Raw genomic sequence first — 21,697 nt, forward strand, 5'->3', positions numbered from 1 at the left:
ATTAGGAGATGATAGGGTGAACTTCCTGAACACAAAACCAAACAAGGTTCACTCTGGGGACCAAATCAGAGTATGAGACTCTGTAGCATACACAATGTCAGAAATAATCCAAAGAAACTGCTGAGCTTGGAAAGTTGAATTTAATAACGCTTGTGACCAAACAAAATGCGTTTTCGAATATCTTCATCAGATAACAAACACAAAATCAATTACATACATCACAAGAACCACCCATCTTTTATACCCTACAAAATTGAATAATAGAATCATGTTAATTATCAATCAAGTAATTTAAACAATCTGTAAAACTTGCCCTGAAGAAAATATATATATTTACATGGCTCTTCAAAATGTTCTATACAATATGTAAGGATATGTTGATAGTTGAATGTTAAACTAAATATTTCTTTTTAAAAAATATTTTATTATAAACATATTAAAAAATATTAAAAAATATTACAAAAATGTAATGTTATAAAATGTGTATATACAAGGGAATATAATAAATTCTGTAAACTTGTAATCAAAATACTGCCATCAAGTGGACAAAATAAGAATTAAAATTTATAATTTGGCAGCCCTTAATTTAAGAACTGGGGTTATTGAGAGCATTTCATTTAAGCCTGGCTCCTTAGTAGCTTCCAGAATAATTTGCCAATATAACTCTCTGTATTCAAGTTTTGTTTCCCACATGCCACCCCTGATTTCTTTTGGAACAATTTCTAATACAAAGAATCGGAAGACTGATTCCTTGCAAACCTGAGAATGCCTATACAAAGCATTGTTCATTTTATTTTTCTTCATTTCATAGTAATGTTCATATATTCTCGATTTAAGTTTTCTTTCAGTTTTTCCCACATAAAACGAAAAACAGGAGTGGCATGTGGCGAGATAAACTACCCCTGTCGTATTGCAATTGGCAAATTTGGATGATGTTATAGTTTTGTTTCTACTCGGAATAATAATGTTAACTCCAGTGTGTATGTATTGGCATTGGGAACATGATCCACATTTGTATGTTCCTGTTCTGTGTGACTCACTATCACACCCCTTGCTGCCCCCAAATTCAAAGATATTTTTTAGATTCATGTCTCTTCTGTATATAAAATTCAAAGGTTGATTTTTTATAAGTTCAAGGTCAGTAAAATTTCTAAACTTTTCCCACTCTTTGGTAATAATGTTTTTTAATAATACTGTGTCACCTGTGTAGTCCATTATATATGCTTTAGAAAATTCTTGTTTTCACTTGGGGTGTATTAGTATGTGGAAATTCTTGTCCCAGTATAGGTGCAAATCTCTCCTTTCTGCCCTCTATTACCACATTGTAAATTTCTTTTATTAAATAATTGGGGTATCCCCTGTCCTTGAACATGTTCATAACAAATTGACTGTCAGAATAAAAATCACTTTCATCAGAAGTCATCCTGCTTGTCCTTATGAGTTGTCCCTTTAGTATGTTCCTTTTCTGACTGAAGGGATGCCCACTAGAAAAATGCAGGTATGAATTTGAAAAAGTAGGTTTTCTATAAACCTTAGAAACAAAATGGTCATTGCTTTTTATTAATAAAACATCTAAATAAATGCATTCGTCCATATTAATTGTATATGTAAAATCTAAAAAATTGGTAGTACTTTTAATATATTGTAAAAATTCATAAAATCTGTCAATAGTATCCGTCCAAAAAATCACTATGTCATCTAAAAAGCGCTTGTATAACACCCAACAATTCGCAAATTCACATTCATTAATGAATAAAATTTCCCACCATGATAAAATAATATTTGCATATGTGGGGGAACACTTAGCCCCATAGCCACTCCTTTTTCTTGTCTGAAAAATTCACCCTGATAAAACATGAAATTATTCTTTAAAACTATTTCCATTAAAATAAGACATGTTTTAAAAATGTCTGGCGTTATGCATCTGTGGTGTATCATGCTTTCCTCTAGCCATAATAATCCGACATCATGGGGTATGGATCCAAACAGATCAACAATATCCAAAGTAATAAAAATTATTTGGTTGCAAAACATTTGTTTTTTAACTTGTCTTAAAAATCCCATGAATCTTTCAAGGTATTTATTCCACAGTATGATAAATCTTTTAATTTTGTGTCAATAAATTTTGCTAAAGGAGTGGTAATAGAACCTTCTGAGGCAACAATTAATCTTAAGGGTGGATCATCCTGGTTCTTATGTACCTTTGGGATACCAAATACAGATGGAACTCTTGGATTCTGAGTGGAAAGAAAGTGATAGGTATCCAAATCAATGGTACCCTCGAGTAATAAATCATTAAGGATCACATTAATCTTAGCTTTGGAGATGTTAACCTCATTGATGGAAGCTTTAGTATAATTATAAGTGTTATACAGACTTTCCTTCATCCTAGATTCATATGAAATGGCATCCATTAAAACCACACCTCCCCCTTTGTCAGGTTGCATAATTCTTAGGTTCTTATTTCTCTTCAAACTGTCTAGTAAAATAAGTTGTTCTTTAGATAAATTAGAAAAAACATGGTGGCACCTCACCGAATTCCTTATTTCACTTTCCATAGCTTTCTCAAAATTTCTTAACTGGGGGTGTAGTGGGGGGTTGAAAACACTTTTCTTTTTTAGTTCTGTTTGAATGGTACTATTAACATTCACCTTGCCATCAAATATTAGACTTAAATTTTGTTTCCTTAAAAACAATTTTAGGTCAACTATAGCTCTAGGTATGCTGACCTTTCTAATAGGAATAAACTTAAAACCTTTAATAAATAATTCAAAAAATTCTTTGGTAACTTCAACAGAACTATAGTTAAAAATTTTATATTGGTTCAGCTCAAAAATATGTCCATCTTGTTTAATTACATCCACCCCCCCATTTAGTTCCTGTAGTTCCCCCTGTGTGGATACAGTGGGTATTGATAGCGTACCACTGTCCTGTTCCGTAATCGATCCAACCTCCTCAGAGGGGGAATATATTCTAAAGGGATGTCACTAGTACTATCAACTTCGTTAGGGTTGTTAAAATCACCATCATTTTCTACCCCAACATTGTCATTATCTGAAATAACACCCTCGTCTTCCCTTCTATAGGTGTTGTATAATTTAGGTTTAGGATATGCTGTCCCTGTACTATAAGCTTTAATATCCCTCTCAAGCTTGAGGGCTTTTCTTTTCATGTTAATGACACATTCTTTTTCTATATTGTTAAAAATACTATTATACACAATTTTCTCTGCTTGGACTGAAAACATAAGGTCGCTAGTAATGTTAGAATTAACTTTATTAATTTTAGTGATAAGATGAGATCTTATCCTATCATTTTCTGCTATAATGGCTCTGACAATGTCCAGGCCACATTTGTCAAAGATGTTAATGAGCTCTTTGTGAAAAGTAGAACCCTCTTCCACCCTATTTGGGTATTTGACAATACGTAAACCTTTGGGGACTATTCCCCTGTCAATACATTTTTTTAAATAAACATTGTCACAGCCTAACCTTTCAAATTTATCTAAATAGAAATATAGTAAGTCCAGACTATCCTTATAACAAGGATTTTCTGCTTTGTTCTCCTCTGAATGTATGTCCGGTGAATGCATAACAAATTCCTTTTCTAAAAATGATTTTAGATCAACTGCTGTAGTACATATGGGAAAGTCACCTTGTGTGCGTGGTGAGCGCCGCTCACGCTGTCCTTTCGGTTCATTGTGAAGCTGCGATCGTCCCTGTGTAGGTACTTCATTGGTATTAGATCCAGTTCTTAATAGTAAGGGGAATTCGTCGAAATCGTTGATACTGGGTGGCAAAACAGGTCGTACTGCTGTCTCGGCGTTGTAGCGTTCCTTTGAAACAGGAAGTGCTCTATCCATTTGAACTCTGGAGGGAGGGACTTCCCTCAAATGGTTTGATTGACAATTCGGTGAATGTAAAGGTTGTGTAGCTAACGCTACTATAGAAGAACAAACCGGAGTTAACAATTCTATCAGTTGGGAAAGTTGTCCGATTACTTTCCTCAGTTCTCCTTTCTCATTGAGAACTGATTCGTTTTGGGTCTCTGCTCCTGGTGCCTCGGCCATCTCCGAAACTTTACTGTAACCAAAATTAGGAGATGATAGGGTGAACTTCCTGAACACAAAACCAAACAAGGTTCACTCTGGGGACCAAATCAGAGTATGAGACCCTGTAGCATACACAATGTCAGAAATAATCCAAAGAAACTGCTGAGCTTGGAAAGTTGAATTTAATAACGCTTGTGACCAAACAAAATGCGTTTTCGAATATCTTCATCAGATAACAAACACAAAATCAATTACATACATCACAAGAACCACCCATCTTTTATACCCTACAAAATTGAATAATAGAATCATGTTAATTATCAATCAAGTAATTTAAACAATCTGTAAAACTTGCCCTGAAGAAAATATATATATTTACATGGCTCTTCAAAATGTTCTATACAATATGTAAGGATATGTTGATAGTTGAATGTTAAACTAAATATTTCTTTTTAAAAAATATTTTATTATAAACATATTAAAAAATATTAAAAAATATTACAAAAATGTAATGTTATAAAATGTGTATATACAAGGGAATATAATAAATTCTGTAAACTTGTAATCAAAATACTGCCATCAAGTGGACAAAATAAGAATTAAAATTTATAATTTGGCAGCCCTTAATTTAAGAACTGGGGTTATTGAGAGCATTTCATTTAAGCCTGGCTCCTTAGTAGCTTCCAGAATAATTTGCCAATATAACTCTCTGTATTCAAGTTTTGTTTCCCACATGCCACCCCTGATTTCTTTTGGAACAATTTCTAATACAAAGAATCGGAAGACTGATTCCTTGCAAACCTGAGAATGCCTATACAAAGCATTGTTCATTTTATTTTTCTTCATTTCATAGTAATGTTCATATATTCTCGATTTAAGTTTTCTTTCAGTTTTTCCCACATAAAACGAAAAACAGGAGTGGCATGTGGCGAGATAAACTACCCCTGTCATATTACAATTGGCAAATTTGGATGATGTTATAGTTTTGTTTCTACTCGGAATAATAATGTTAACTCCAGTGTGTATGTATTGGCATTGGGAACATGATCCACATTTGTATGTTCCTGTTCTATGTGACTCACTATCACACCCCTTGCTGCCCCCAAATTCAAAGATATTTTTTAGATTCATGTCTCTTCTGTATATAAAATTCAAAGGTTGATTTTTTATAAGTTCAAGGTCAGTAAAATTTCTAAACTTTTCCCACTCTTTGGTAATAATGTTTTTTAATAATACTGTGTCACCTGTGTAGTCCATTATATATGCTTTAGAAAAATTCTTGTTTTCACTTGGGGGTGTATTAGTATGTGGAAATTCTTGTCCCAGTATAGGTGCAAATCTCTCCTTTCTGCCCTCTATTACCACATTGTAAATTTCTTTTATTAAATAATTGGGGTATCCCCTGTCCTTGAACATGTTCATAACAAATTGACTGTCAGAATAAAAATCACTTTCATCAGAAGTCATCCTGCTTGTCCTTATGAGTTGTCCCTTTAGTATGTTCCTTTTCTGACTGAAGGGATGCCCACTAGAAAAATGCAGGTATGAATTTGAAAAAGTAGGTTTTCTATAAACCTTAGAAACAAAATGGTCATTGCTTTTTATTAATAAAACATCTAAATAAATGCATTCGTCCATATTAATTGTATATGTAAAATCTAAAAAATTGGTAGTACTTTTAATATATTGTAAAAATTCATAAAATCTGTCAATAGTATCCGTCCAAAAAATCACTATGTCATCTAAAAAGCGCTTGTATAACACCCAACAATTCGCAAATTCACATTCATTAATGAATAAAATTTCCCACCATGATAAAATAATATTTGCATATGTGGGGGAACACTTAGCCCCCATAGCCACTCCTTTTTCTTGTCTGAAAAATTCACCCTGATAAAACATGAAATTATTCTTTAAAACTATTTCCATTAAAATAAGACATGTTTTAAAAATGTCTGGCGTTATGCATCTGTGGTGTATCATGCTTTCCTCTAGCCATAATAATCCGACATCATGGGGTATGGATCCAAACAGATCAACAATATCCAAAGTAATAAAAATTATTTGGTTGCAAAACATTTGTTTTTTAACTTGTCTTAAAAAATCCCATGAATCTTTCAAGGTATTTATTCCACAGTATGATAAATCTTTTAATTTTGTGTCAATAAATTTTGCTAAAGGAGTGGTAATAGAACCTTCTGAGGCAACAATTAATCTTAAGGGTGGATCATCCTGGTTCTTATGTACCTTTGGGATACCAAAATTGAAATTGTTCCAAAAGAAATCAGGGGTGGCATGTGGGAAACAAAACTTGAATACAGAGAGTTATATTGGCAAATTATTCTGGAAGCTACTAAGGAGCCAGGCTTAAATGAAATGCTCTCAATAACCCCAGTTCTTAAATTAAGGGCTGCCAAATTATAAATTTTAATTCTTATTTTGTCCACTTGATGGCAGTATTTTGATTACAAGTTTACAGAATTTATTATATTCCCTTGTATATACACATTTTATAACATTACATTTTTGTAATATTTTTTAATATTTTTTAATATGTTTATAATAAAATATTTTTAAAAGAAATATTTAGTTTAACATTCAACTATCAACATATCCTTACATATTGTATAGAACATTTTGAAGAGCCATGTAAATATATATATTTTCTTCAGGGCAAGTTTTACAGATTGTTTAAATTACTTGATTGATAATTAACATGATTCTATTATTCAATTTTGTAGGGTATAAAAGATGGGTGGTTCTTGTGATGTATGTAATTGATTTTGTGTTTGTTATCTGATGAAGATATTCGAAAACGCATTTTGTTTGGTCACAAGCGTTATTAAATTCAACTTTCCAAGCTCAGCAGTTTCTTTGGATTATTTCTGACATTGTGTATGCTACAGGGTCTCATACTCTGATTTGGTCCCCAGAGTGAACCTTGTTTGGTTTTGGTACTATAATAAAATAACCATGAATTGCATTGGTTGATTGTTTTTGCCAATATATTTGAAAAAAGGTGCATGCTGCTTAGCATCTCGCAAATGTTGGTATGCGCGACAGTAAGTGGCGTGCATCATTTTCAAATGTATCAAAATCCAGACAGTGCGCACTCTCATTAAGTGTAATTGGCAGGAAAACATGGTATTTAAAGGGGAATTATTGGGAATTGCACTTTATACATTGAGGTTTTACTTGTGCAGCAATGTCTGGTTCAGGTGATGGTGTGCAATTTAGAGCACAGCACTGGGGTGTCCAGGAGTCCAAGGTTTTTATTGGGTTCCTGGTTAGGGACCATGGCATATGCCTGTTGCAGAAAGACTTTACTGGCACCCAATGCAAAGCGGAAGCCTTGGATAGTTTGGCAAGGGCTCTTACCAGTATCTCCCACAGTGGTGAACATTGTCAACACCACCATGACCTCTGTAGGAGAAGGAAGGGTACCCTTCATCAGTAGATCAGAGATTGCCAGGTGTGGAGCACCCCAGTGATGTGTAAGTATGATTTTCATGCATTACCTGAAAATACTTACACTGGCTATGGTAAACACTGGTATTCATAATGGTTTTTCTTTTCCCTTTTTTCACAGCTGCAGAAGAAAGGGCCTTGAATGTCAGGTCTCACACTAGGTAACTGGAGGGGATGAGAGAAGCATGTGGTAAGAATAATTACATAATGCATTCTTATTGCAGCCTTAACAGTTATAGATGGATTAGTTGCTATATTATACTTTGTTATGAATTTGGAAATGCATATCTGCGCAGTAGCTTTCAATATTTCTTCTATCTGCTGAAAACTCAGATTTAAGAATCACTGCTATGCTCTATTAATTGTAAAATCCATTGTTGTCTGGCAAGTACTTTATTCTGAAGTTAATAAATAAATGATTGTCAGAATGTTATGTTAACTTATATCCTGTGAAACTATCAATGTGTGTAATAGCAAAATTTGAAATATGTTCCTAATTATGGGTCCTTGTACACCCAATATTTTATGATATGTCAAGATATCCGACTCTAAAATGTGGAGAGGTGTAGTATGAAACACAAAGCAATAGTTGCACATTCACTGATAATAGTGACCATGAGTCTATAGACTGTAAAATGAAAGCGAGTTTACATTATGTTGTATTCAATTGGAAAAGTACAGCATTAGAATAAACACTTCTTGTGGCTTGTAATACCACACTCCCCAGATATAAAAATCATCTGATTACAATACTGTGTTAGCTTTTCATCATTAGAAATATAGTACTGTTATGTAATCATCATTATAGTATATGTAGTGCAGACCTCCATACCTGTAACTGCAATGGCCTACTATCACATGTAAGCACTGTTGTAGTCCAAGTAATTAAAGGATTTCCTAGCAGTCATTAGTGTTTAAAGTAGACTGTAACAGAAGGCAATAAAGTTATTTTTGAAAGTACTTGTATAATGTGTGAAGTTGCTAATGTTCTCCTTTTTTTCTCTCACCACACCCCATATCATCTTTTTGTCATTTCTGGATTACTTATTTTTATTGGGTGGCCACAGTGGTGCAGCAGTTAGCATTGCCACCTCATGGCAAGAGGTTCTCTGGTTCGATCCTCAGCTGGGGTGCCTTCTGTGCAGAGTCTGCATGTCCTCCCTGTGGTCACGTGAGTTTCCTCCAGGTGCTCCGATTTCCTCCCACATCCCAAAGAGATGCTGTAGGTGGATTGGACACTCTAAATTGGCCCTAGGCGTGCATGGGTGTGCCTTCTGTGGAAGGTTGGGCACTGGGCTGGCGACTCAACACCGTAAAACTCCACTGCCAATCATGAGCAGACAAGTGAGCCCCTGTGGCAACCCCCTAACCAGAAAAAGCCGAAAGAAGAAAAAGGTGAAGATAATGATTTCTTTCTTATTATTATAATAGTAATTATTTAATCATATTTCACCTTATTATATATTTTTTTTATTATTTCTTTGATTTTGTCTATGTATAATTTTATCTTCTGTATGTTACATTTTTATTATGTATCATTCTGTTTGTATTAATATTATTTAACCTTTTTTACAATGTTTGTTATATATTTTTTGTAAATTCTTTAATTACTTTTGTTCCATGTTTTATTTTTGTTTTTGTTTTTCCTTTATGTTATTACTACAGCTCAGCAGGGTAGATTGGTTCCTGGTGTTTGCCTACGCTCACTCCACCAGCTGCAGCAACAAGGCCGAGTACAGCTGCGCTGCTCTCTGATGGCACACTCCCTGCTGCCCTTGTCCTACCTGGACCATCAGGTAGATCTACCCCAGGGGACAGGCATGTGGTCCCCTCTGGGAGTAGAGGCAGAGGGGGTGCATACATCAACCATGTGGAGTTGCCAGATGTGGTGCATATGATTGTGCACCAGACCATGGGCACACACCTACACCAGCCGGAGAACATGCTGTCCATCCTTGTGCAGCAGACTGGCCGTTGGCCAAGAAGTCAGCCACTGCAGCCAGTGGTGCAGTGATGGAACTTCATACTCTTCTGAAGGTGCATGATGGGGTGGACCATTGGTGCTTACACTGATTCATTATCCATGTTCTTCTACAAGGTTTTGTGGCCAATGCAACTGGGACGCACCATGAAACTTCACTTACTCGTGATGTATATCATGAATATGCGTTCTGTGCTCGAATCCCCTACCGCCACCCCAATCAAGGTGTTCACCCCCTTATGTCTATCACTGACCTTGTCCTTGTCTTGTATGTTCTTGTCTGTTTGCAAATGTTTCCTCACCTTCCCAACGTGCCTGCCCCAGACTTGCCTATGTCCCTCCCCCAACATTCCACTCTCTCCTCTAAAAGAATAAATAAATAAAAAGGGCACCTAGCCCAAAAAAAAAAAAAAAATTGTTCCATACATAGCTGTAAATTTTGTTGATGTGTCTACTTGACACAACTAATTTGGTCCAAGTGGCCTGACAATGCAATTATGTTATCACCCCTCTCTCAGGAAGTGACAGTCCAAATACAGCTAATATGTGTACGTGTCCAGTTGTTACTGTTGAAGAAATGGATAGCTATGGTCCTTCCCAACACCCTTCCTAAACATTCCTACCTTCCTTTCATTTGCTTTCCCCAGCATAGTTGTATAATTGTGTGGCACACAATCATACACACCAAATCTGGCAGTACAGCTTGGATGACAAAGTCACCCCCTGCTTCTGTTACCAGAGAGAACCACAGGCCTATCGTCTGGGGCAGAACTACCTGAGGGTGCAGGTAGGGCAGGGGCTGCAGGGGGGGTGCCACCAGGCTGCAGCCCAGAAGTGCTCGGCCTTGGTGCTGTAGCTGGTGGAGGCAGTGTAGGTGTTCTGCGGAGAAGTGTCCTACCCTGCTGTGCTGTTGTAATAAGAAATAAAATAAATAAAATCAAAATCAAAAAATGAAATAAGCATAACACAAAATAACCTACAAAATAACATTTACATAAAAACATAATTAATACAAAATAATTATTATACTGAAAATTATGATTAGATGCATAATATAATAATACAAAAGAAAATTAATAAAAAAAGAAGAGAAGAGGTGGGGTGAGAAAAAAATAAAAGAACATTAGTAAATGCACAAATAATATACAAAGCTTTGTAGAAATAATTTACTATATTCTATTTTACTTGTAACAATAACAAATGATAATAAATACTTTTATTACATTAAATATTACTTTGTTGCTAACAGTGACACACTATACTAAAGATCAGATTGTATCCAGCAATCATTCATGGTTGCATATATTGAAGATATACATGTTGCACATACAATGTTTACATTTGACAGCAGGCCATGTGGGGCACAGGTATAGAGGTCTGCACTTCCACTGCTATCATTATGAATACGTAACAGTACTAAAGTTTATTGATGACATTATTGCTGCCCTTAAATTTGGGGAGTGTTTTATTCAAACTCACAAGCAGTGACTAATGTAATACTGTATTTTCCATTTGGAATACAGCATAATGCCAGCACTCTTTCCTTTTTCACTTTTATAGATACAGGTTCACTGTTATAATGATAGCAATCTGCAGCATGATCTTGGTGCCCCTGATGTATAGGTCGTAATTACATTGCAATATTTATGCCAAGTTAAGCATGTACTGTATAGGTTAGGAAGCATGATTTTCTAAATGATAACCCCTGTCTGCTCTGCAGTATTGACTGTTGTTTTACTGAACATACTAATGTATGCATTTTTGAGTGCTGTGATTTGTTTTCTTTACCTTGTGTTTTGCTTGTGTTCTGCTTTTAACTGCATATTAAAACTTCAAAAGACACTGCAGCTCTGTCTCTTGTGAGTCAGGCAGAAATTTTTCCCCACCCTGTCACTTTTGTGTTCTTAAATACCACTGTCTTTCTAGTTGCCTGCCTCTTATTTTAATTTGACCATATATCTCATTTCCTCTCTGCTTTCATTGGCTTATGTGAGTAAGCACAAAATTATCATTTTGGGAAATCACTCCCCTTCAACTATTTAAATTTATTGGCCATTCTACTGTATTCCATAGTACCAGAATACAAAAGTGATCACCCCCTTTCAATCTATCTTGCTGTTTTAAAAATAGTGACTCTCCACTAAAACTTAACTTTTTAGACAGGTAAAACTTAAGTTACCTACTTTCACATCTAACGTCTCTAGTGCACACTGCAGTGTTTAGGATAAACCATTTTTTTTCATCTTACCTTTAAGCATCCCTGTGACTAGCACTTTCTCTAATACCTGCTAGAAAGCACTAGGAAGCCTTAAACTGTTACAAGCACTCAACTCTCCTTATTAATAAGGAGAAATTAATCATAGGCACTAAACAGCCTATAATTGCAAAGTACCTTGCTTAGGTAAGGGAAAACAGCTCCTGTACTTTTCAAAAAAGCACCAAACCAGGCATGTCCAAGGGTCAGCTTCCGTTAATTTCTCCTGTCCACCTGGTGAATTTGGGCATACTGGGGCAATGCAGCAATTGCCTCATGTACACAGACAACACTCTCCTCCTACCACCCAACACTACAACCTGTGAGAGATGCACTTACATAGCCAAACTGGAAGCAAAGCTCTCTCCACCCAAGATTGTGCTAGACAGTCAAGAGGAGAAGGTTAACACCTGCACTACACCTCAAGCAACACATAGCCCTTCTAAACTCACACCACCAACACCTACACATAGCAACACTAAATCCACATATGTGGAGGCCCTTAACTGTAACCTGCCCAAGCAACAAGGACCTACGAAGCTGAAACGCAAACAAACACCAATCACAACCAAAGTGTCACATAGCTCACAACATCAGTGTGCCTCCCAACAACAGCCCCTAAGGCAAGACAACATACCTAACACTTTAGTCATAGGTGACTCTATAGTCAGGCACACTGATGTCCCACTCACCAGGCTGAACAAGGAGAAAGTTACAGTGAGCTGTCTGCCGGGTGCCAGGATCTGCCACATAACTCATGCACTCAAGTCACTCCACAACAAGTACAAATATGTCTCTGTCATTGTCCATGTTGGAGTGAATGACTTGAGGCATACTTCCCTGGACTACATGAAAAGAGATATGGAAGAGCTCTCGGATCATGTGGCCCAGGCAGGTATGACCCTAGCCCTGAGTAGCATCCTGCCTTTGCCCAGAATGCTACCACAATATAAGGATAAAATGATTGACTTCAACAACTGGCTAAGCTTCTGGTGTCATTCAAAGGGGATCCAGTATCTGTCTGCCTGGGACGACATGATCGACAGACCATGATGCTTTTCCAGAGATGGTCTGCACCTTTTGCCCCTGGGATTCAGGTTACTGGCTAAGGCTCTTGCCACCCCTATAGTGCCTTCTTTAGGCAAAGTTCAAAGGACAAAACCACCACCATAACAGATGCAAGCATGTAAAATCTGAAGGTAATGCTACTCAATGCTAGAAGTCTAAACCTCAAAATGCACTCTCTCATGGCACTCCTAAAAATGGAGAACATCGATATCTGTGCAGTAACTGAGACCTGGTTCAAGGCTCCAGAGAGGACCCCTGCAATACCAGGCTACAACTCTTACCACACTTTTCGGCCACCAAACCAGGATCGAAACACTAAAGGTGGAGGAGTGTCCATATTCACCAAGGATATTCACACCACCAGGTTAGTTGCCCAACACAATGCATCTGAAATTCTCCAGGTGCAACTAACACTAGGTAAGAATGCAATCCAAATTGTAGCTTACTACAGATCCCCCACCATGCCCCAAGATTCTCACTACACCTTTCTAAACATACTGGAAATATTAATATACAACCAAACACCCTAATACTGAGTGATTTCAACTACCCTGCCATTAACTGGGAAAACTACTCGTGTACCAACACCTTTACCCAGTGGTTCTTGGAATTCATAAATTCCAATGCCCTGGATAAACTAATCCATAGTCCCACCAGGGGTTCCAATATTCTAGACCTGGTCATTACCAACATGGGAAATCGATGCTCCACACCTATAGTCACCCCCCGTTGGTCAGGTCAGACCATAAGCTAATCACCCTTAACATCCACATCCCACCCCCAACCCCCAGTAAGGAAATCTCCATAAAAAACTTCTCCAAAGCCAACTTCATGCTACACAAGTCAGAAGTTACAAACTTCATGACATCCATGCAGACGGGAACTGAAAGTTTGACTGCTGAGTCCTACACTAAGGCACTGTATGAGCACATCCACTCATGATTGAATCGTGCCATCCCAAATAGAACCAAGATGTTCTCCTCCAAAAAAAGGAAGCCAATCTGGTGATCCCCTGCCATAAACAAACTTTACAACAAAAGGAAGAAACTGTTGCAGAAAAGAGGAAAATCCCAGGATGCAAAAAAATCCCTTACCAGCCTCAGTAAGAAGCTGAGATCCCTCATAAAATCCTCCAAAGCTGGTTATGAAAATAAAATTGCCAAAGATTCCAAAGACAACCACAAGGCATTCTATAACTATGTCAAGAATCTAAATGGCAATGCTCAGATCTGCTCTGAGCTACAACAGAATGGCATTAAATATACTAATCCCAAGGATATTGCCAATATCCTGGCAGATCGATTCAGTGCCAACTTCACACCCCTCTCACCCCCTAAATGGCCCATCTCAATACCGGAAGATTGCCAAATTCCGGTAATAAAGGCCACACAGGTAAAAAACGCACTCTCCAAAGCTAAGAATACAGCATCCATGGGACCAGATGACATCCCGGGCTGTGTACTACATGAACTACAAAATGAACTGGCACCTCACCTAAGTGTCATGTTTAATCATACCCTCACCTCAGGCTTCATGCCCACTGAGTGGCGCACAGCTACAGTTATCCTACTCTACAGGGGGGATCCACCTTGGATCCCGGGAACTACCACCTCATCAGTCTGATGAGCCTGATCTGCAAGGCCATGGAATGTATTATCATGGAATTTATAAACAAAGACATTGGCAACCTTAAAACACTGGACCCCACCCAGTTTGGGTTCGTGAAGGGCCGATCTTGTCTCCTGAACCTGATTGACTTCTTCGAATGAGTCTCCAGAGCCATGGACGAGGGTAAGACAGTCCACACAGCCTATCTGGACCTCGCCAAGGCCTTTGACACCATCCCCCACTCTGGAATCATAGATACACTTTCTAAGCTGGGCATTAATCCCTACATCACTTGATGGGTTGCCAACTAGCTTACTGAGAGAACCCACACTGTAAAAGTAACTGACTCCAAATCCAGCTCCAGACAAGTGACAAGTGGAGTACCTCAGGGTTCAGTCCTGGGATTTCTCTTATTTGGCATCTACTTCTCTTAAGTACAGACCAACACTAAGGGACTCTGGCTAACAAAGTTTGCAGATGACTGCAAACTGGGAGCCATTATTGAATCCCCAAATGATGTTGATACTCTACAAAAGGGCCTTACAGAAACAGTTGCTTGGTGCCAGAGCCATGGGCTCAAGCTCAATGCCAAGAAATGTATAGTTATCCCCTTTGGGAAAAAACACATACCTGTGAATTACCACATAGGTGGCAGTACGCTAAACACCAAAAGTGTGATAAGAGACTTAGGGACACATGTGGACAGTGGTCTCACCTTCAATAACCACATCGCCAAAACCATCAGGAAATCCTTCTATGTGTTACACCTCATCACTAAGGGCTTTTCATCTAGAAAAAAGGAGGTCATTGTCCCACTGTACTCATCCCTCATTAGACCCATTATAGAATACAATTCCCCATTTGGTATGTACCTCTCAAAACATCTGCAACAACTGGAAAGGCCACAGAAATACCTCACTAAAAGAATCACAGGCGTAAAGCAGATGCCCTATGCTGACTGCCTTAAAAAAAACTCCAGCTATACTCTGTCGCATATCATCTACTCCGAGGTGATCTCTGCTTAACATACAAGGTCATGTCAAACCCAGAGCTGTTGAACATGCTACACTTAAAGAAATTCCAATCCCTCAGAGCCACTTGCTCCAGGGATCTAAACCTTATCATCGCAATAAACAAAACATGCTGGAGGGATAGGTTCCTGACCTAGAGACTCCTCAGAGTCTGGAATAGACTGTCCATACATGTCAAGCAGAGTGCCTCTTTGGCCCTCTTCAAAAGGAACCTTGATGATTGGATGGGAGAAAGGAAATTCACCCCGGGGATCACATCAGTCACCCTGCTAGACAGGGGTCCAGGGAAGTAAATAGTGTGGGAAGAAATAGCCAGGGAATTGTTATGGCTAGACTTGTATAGGCCCTAGGGCCGATAGCCTAGTACCAACCTACAAACCTATAATCTTGCATTAAAATGGACAAATGCATACTCAATGTGATACAGGTGTTTAGCACAATAAGCTGCATTTACTCCTAATGCTTAAATAACAGCACTGTTTTCAAGCATGCAAACCACTTGATTCTCTCATCCTTCTCAATCTTCCCTCACAGGCTCACACATTTAATGCTTTTTCCACATTAGCTGTGGGAAAAAAATTAAACACAGTAAGATCAGCAATCAGAAACCGATGCAGTTGCTTCATTATTCAAGCAGTGCCTGTAAGTGATACTCACACATCTGTAGAGTGCCATCAGGCCTACATTCCTCAATCCAACATTCGAGGGTATCCCTCTTCCTAATCCTGAGGTCTCGATAGTGGTTTCTACACTGGTTGCCAGTGCAGGGGATACTAGTAACACTGGACAAATCCTGGGCCAAACTCTTCCATGCAGCCAATTTGTAATCCGATCCATTATAGTGCTCCTGCAACAGCCAGGGATGCAATCATTCACTAGGAGTCCAACAAACACTTTGGACTCCTGCACACCCCACCTTTGAGAATAAAATCTCAAAACTTCACCCTGAACGCCAGTCATGTGTAATGCACATGAACACCAATGTCCAATCTGTTTTCCTGACAATTGCAGTTATAACAGATACTGAGAATGCAAAACATTGCAATCTGCAACATGTGAAAACGGTGAGCACTGCTTAGCATCGTGCAAACACAGACAATGTGTTTGCCTGAAACTAAATATGCACAGTATGTGAAATAATACAGATATTAATATAAACACTGCACAACCGACATAATATAATTGTCTCATCGATAAGAACAATTATAATTATACAGGAAATACTAGGTCAACTACTATAATTTGTCATGTGAAGAGGGACACCATTAAAAAGGACAGGATTCTGTGGTATTAAAAACCTGGACCTTAGCTATTTCTGCCCTACACTCACAGTTGTTCCCACAACAAGAATGAAGATATAACTGTCTAGAATTCATTGCATTGCTAGCTATTACAAGGACACATTACAAAAAAAAACAAGTCTGCGATACTTGTATTTCAACCCAGGACCTCTGGCTACATTTGTATTCATTGCAAGGTTCATACAGGCTCAATATAAGAAAATAAAGTCATAACATGCAGAAGAAGAAATCAATTGATGATATATACAGCCCAATTTGTTAGTACATAGGGAATATGCCTACATAGGTGTGCAATCCAGATCAACATGCAATGTAGATTCAGAGGAATGCATGGGTGCCTTAAAGCTGTTCTCACATACACCACTGTAGCAAGCAGTAACAGTCATTCAACACACAAGCAGTTATAACAGATACTGAGAATGCAAAACATTGCAATCTGCAACATGTGAAAACGGTGAGCACTGCTTAGCATCGTGCAAACACAGACAATGTGTTTGCCTGAAACTAAATATGCACAGTATGTGAAATAATACAGATATTAATATAAACACTGCACAACCGACATAATATAATTGTCTCATCGATAAGAACAATTATAATTATACAGGAAATACTAGGTCAACTACTATAATTTGTCATGTGAAGAGGGACACCATTAAAAGGACAGGATTCTGTGGTATTAAAACCCTGGACCTTAGCTATTTCTGCCCTACACTCACAGTTGTTCCCACAACAAGAATGAAGATATAACTGTCTAGAATTCATTGCATTGCTAGCTATTACAAGGACACATTACAAAAAAAAACAAGTCTGCGATACTTGTATTTCAACCCAGGACCTCTGGCTACATTTGTATTCATTGCAAGGTTCATACAGGCTCAATATAAGAAAATAAAGTCATAACATGCAGAAGAAGAAATCAATTGATGATATATACAGCCCAATTTGTTAGTACATAGGGAATATGCCTACATAGGTGTGCAATCCAGATTAACATGCAATGTAGATTCAGAGGAATGCATGGGTGCCTTAAAGCTGTTCTCACATACACCACTGTAGCAAGCAGTAACAGTCATTCAACACACAAGCAACTTCAACAGAGAATGTACATTTATTTTGAAATAGTACATGTTAGATGTACACTTAATTAAATGTTCAACCTGGAAAATACTTCACTTACTCCTTATACAGGCTGTTGTGATTCTTGTTTTCAAATATACAACACTGTCCTAGCATGATTTGTTCCTTGGTCAGTCAGCAATCATCTGGCCAGTACTGTGGTACAGAGCATATGTTAAAACAATTCTATATTATTGCCTTTATAATGTTTAAGGATATTAAGTGGTAATATGTTTTGCAGTTTGCAAATAAAGCCATGTTGGCTAGCATGAGCAAGCATCGACTGTTATTTTGTGGGTGGGGAGCAAAGGCATCCACCCATCCAACAAACATCTGTCCTTCTAGTCTATCAATACTGTAAGCATCCTAAGCAAAGTAAGTCAATTTCATGCATGGATATCTCAGCATAACCCTGACATTATCTTTGTTAGAGAAACCTGGCTTAAACCCCAACACCAAGATGAATATATTCTCCCCCCACGGTACAACATTCTCCATCAAGACCACATCAAAAAGAAATGTGGTGGTGTTGCTATAATACACTCGAATAAACTTACTTTGTCTCATACTAAACAAACCTTTCCCTCCTTCTCAACTGCCGAAATACTTGCTGCAAACCTGAAGGTTAATAATCATAATACCATTACAGCAGTAGCCGTATATATACCACCAGGGACAATATTCCCCTAATGGAAAACTTCCTTTCATAGCTCTCTCAAAACATCACCAATGAAATTATCCTCCTAGCAGATGTAAACATTAACTGGCTGAATCTCAATACTCCAAACTCTCAGCATCATATAAATCTCTACAGATTTTCTCAACTTATCTCTCAACCTACTCACACCAACAAAACCCACAGTCTAAGCTTCCTGATAGACTGGATACTAGTTTCTAATCCCTGCAAGTACCATAACCCAGAAATTCTACCCGACTCCTTTAGTGATCACTCACCTAGAAAAGTGTTTAGATATACCACACATCTTTCCAAACCACACCAATATATTACCTGCTGAAAACTCTCCAGCTTTAACCCTGAAACATCACAAACTCTACTCTCTAGAGTTAATTAGGACTTCCTTAAACAACTTCCACTAGATGATGCAGCGAATGCCTTTAACTTTACCTTACTTACCATTTTAGACTCCCTTTTCCCACCTAGAAAAATTCGAATAAAAGCTAATATTTCACCTTGGCTATCCAGAACTACAAGGTTCCCTTATGAAAAGCAGAGGCAGGTCTTGGAAAATTTGGGTACAATCCAAGCTTCCTGCTGACTTGCAAAAGTACAAAGAACTATGTAATTAAACAAAAAACTGACTATAAATGACAAAATAACCTACAATAATCCCCAACAACATTAAAATCAGATCAAAAAAATTCTGGAATGCTCTTAAGCAGATATTACACCCTGGTAACTCTTCCTCACCAAACCCATGTCCTTATAAGTCCCCTGAAGACGCTGCCAATACCGTTAACACCTACTTTATTGAATCTATTTCCAATGGCACCCCCTCTAACCACAACTCTTCCAACCTCCCTAATCCACCCCCAACTGCTCACCCAACAATCTCCCTCTCTCTCAAACCTGTTCCTACTAGCTATATTAAAGTCCTACTCTCTAAATGCAAGCCATGCTCTGAAGCAGCTGATCATATCACTTCATACTTTCTCCAGGTTGCTGCACATTCTCTGGCTGTGCCTTTATCTATCATTATCAACCGCTCCAGCTCTGAATCTAAAGTTCCAACAATCCGGAAACAGTTCTATTCCCTCCCAATACACAAAGGAGGCCACTCCACAGAAATATCTAATTTCAGATCAATTGCTATACTCTCTCCTCTCTTAAAAATACTTGAGAAATATATATACATAAACAAGCAATGAATCATCTCCTACAAGAAAAAAACTCCTCACTCCTCTCAATACTATTTCTCTAGCCAAAGACAATCATAAACTCATATCTTGCCTATTCCTTGACCTCTCCATGGCCTTAGACACTGTCTCACACTCCCTACTACTAAACAAACTCACTGACCTCTACTTTACTTCTGATACAGTAGCATGGTTCTCCAGCTATCTCACTGACAGACAGCAGTTAGTCAGATGGGAGTCTGCACTTTCTTCCTCTACATGTCAAAACTGGTGTTCCCCAAGGATCCATACTTAGACCTCTACTTTTTAACATCTTCACCAACTCACTCTACTCCTCCTATCCTCAGTCCACCATTGTCCAATATGCTGACAACTCTACAGAAATCACTACTGCAAACTCTCCCATTCAACTCTGTTGAGACTTGGCTCAAAAAACACCAGATCATCCTCAACCCAAATAAAACAAAACTGCTTCTCTTTCTCACTAAATCTGTTAACCACATCAAAACCTCTTTTACCATAACATCCCTAAACAATGCTCCTACTGAAGTTGATACCAACACTAAACTACTTGACATTGTCATAGATGACCAACTAAAATTTGTTCTACATATTAACAACTGTATCCAGAAAACTCATCAGAAGCTAGGACTTCTGTACAGAAATAGCAGATTCCTCACCACCAAAGCTAGACACACTTTAACTCATGCCTAACTTCTTCCTTGTCTAACTTACTGCTCCCACTACTAACTAATCTAAACACATCTCTACTTTCCAAGCTAGAAACAACCTATCACAAGGTAGCCAGATTCACCGCTCAACACTCAGAAAAAACATATCACTGCCTCTCCCTTAAATTCCTAAACTGGCTTGAACTACCTCACCTGCTACTCCATTCTCAGCTATAAATGATCCACTCCATTCTATACCAACCATTTTTCTGCCAGCTCTATCATCTGTCATCTCACTCTATTCTCCTACCAGACATCTCAGAAGCTCAACCCAAGACATACTAAATGTTCACAAATCAAAAACTAGAGCAAGCAGTAACCTATCTAGTTGCCACCCCTCTATTGCATGGAACAAACTCCCTCCAGAAATAAGAAATCTGACAAACCCTAAAAAATGTAAAATTGCCACCGAAAGATACTTTAAAAAACACTGGACCTGCCTCTGTTCACACCCTCCCTGACCTAAATCCACCTTTTTTAGCTTTAAAGTAATCGACTTATAGGTTCATAGGTAGGTACTAGGCTATCGGCCCAAGGGCCTACGTAAGCCTAGCCAACAAGGTTCCTTGGCTTATGTCACCCAAGAAAGTTATTTTCCTGTGCCACTGTTGAGCAGAGACACAGAACTGATCCCTGGGGTGTATTTCCTATTTCCCATCCACTCATCAAGATTTTTCTTTAAGAGTGCTAATGAAGAACTTTGCTTGACATAGATGGGTAGCCTTTTCCAGAGTATGGGAAGTCTCTGGGACAAGGCTCTATCCCTCCAGCATGTCCTGTTTATTGTGGTGACAAGGTTTAGGTCCCTTGAGCGTGTAGCTCAGAGGGATTGGGATTTCTTTAGGTGTAGCATGTCCAACATCTCTGGGTTTGACATAGCTTTATATGTTAGGCAGAGATCACCTCGGAGTAGGCGATATGCTACAGAGTAAAGCTGGAGTTTTTTGAGGCGGTCAGTGTAGGGCATTTGTTTGAGGCCAGTAATTCTCTTTGTGAGGTACTTCTGTGGCCTTTCCAGCTGCTGCAGATGTCTTGTGAGGTACATTCCAAAAGGGGCATTGTACTCTATAATGGGTCTAATGTGTGTCGAGTAGAGGGGAACAATGACCTCTTTTTTCCTGGATGAGAACCCTTTTATGATGAGGTGTGCCATGTAGAAGGACTTCCTGACTACTGTGGCGATGTGACTATCAAAGGAGAGACTACTGTC

The sequence above is a fragment of the Protopterus annectens genome, chromosome 14.part0, assembly GCF_019279795.1.
Source record: "Protopterus annectens isolate FY-2018-M chromosome 14.part0, PAN1.0, whole genome shotgun sequence".
Lineage (NCBI taxonomy): Eukaryota > Metazoa > Chordata > Ceratodontiformes > Protopteridae > Protopterus > Protopterus annectens.